The sequence below is a fragment of the Seriola lalandi genome, unplaced genomic scaffold (genome assembly GCF_002814215.2).
Source record: "Seriola lalandi dorsalis isolate HSWRI2012SDOR001 ecotype SW California unplaced genomic scaffold, Sedor1 jcf7180002054570, whole genome shotgun sequence".
NCBI classification, from domain to species: Eukaryota; Metazoa; Chordata; class Actinopteri; order Carangiformes; family Carangidae; genus Seriola; species Seriola lalandi.
This window is the reverse complement of record NW_019525123.1, coordinates 55,052-55,659: the sequence shown is the minus strand read 5'-3', so window position 1 is coordinate 55,659 and position 608 is coordinate 55,052.

Here is a 608-nt window from a genome sequence, read left to right as displayed (position 1 = left end):
GTGTGCTCAAGGTCTTCCTGGAGAACGTCATCCGTGACGCCGTCACCTACACCGAGCACGCCAAGAGGAAGACCGTGACCGCCATGGACGTGGTGTATGCTCTCAAGAGACAGGGCCGCACTCTGTACGGCTTCGGCGGTTAAACTCTCCAACCACCAACATCTAAACAACCCAAAGGCTCTTTTAAGAGCCAAACACCGAGTCACAAAGAGCTTTATCCTCCTCACAGTACACCACAGGCTTATGAATTAATTGACAAATGTTTACTACTATAACAGCCAGCATAGAGCTGAATTAATGTGAATGGAGGACTTGTGTTATTTAAACAACCTTCTCCTGCAGAGCTCAGAAAGCACGTGCTTCAATCATGACTGTCTCTGTCCATCAGTCTGTCCCACAATATAACTCATGATACATGCAACAGTTCAGCTGTTGGATGGCATCTTTTCTTCTAGTAGACCAGCAGTACATGATGGTATAATTAGTTATACATAAGTCATTATTTAGTTACATTCTTTTGTTCTATTGTTACATAATTACACCTTTAATTATAGTTTATTTATTGTTATCACAAATGAGCTAAGGGATATTATCTATCTATCTATCTA